Genomic DNA, 253 nt, shown 5'->3' with positions numbered 1-253 from the left:
TATATTCTTGACATGTGTCATTTTTATTAATTTCTAATTTAACATTTTTAAAATGATGTATTTGTGATATTGTGTTGTAAGTTATAAGATATGTATTGTTTGCTTTTTAAAAGAGTGTCATTGTTGCAAAAAAATATTTTCCCAAATTTTAGTTTCTATTTAAATTAAATATCATATAAGGTAAACATAAAATAGAGTAGTCAAAAAAATTTTCTTTGTATTCAAAGAAAATTGGTATGAGTTTTTTTCCTTA

Source organism: Capsella rubella, unplaced genomic scaffold, assembly GCF_000375325.1.
Source record: "Capsella rubella cultivar Monte Gargano unplaced genomic scaffold, Caprub1_0 scaffold_132, whole genome shotgun sequence".
NCBI classification, from domain to species: domain Eukaryota; kingdom Viridiplantae; phylum Streptophyta; class Magnoliopsida; order Brassicales; family Brassicaceae; genus Capsella; species Capsella rubella.
The sequence above is the reverse complement of the archived record's forward strand: the minus strand, read 5'-3'. Positions refer to the sequence as shown.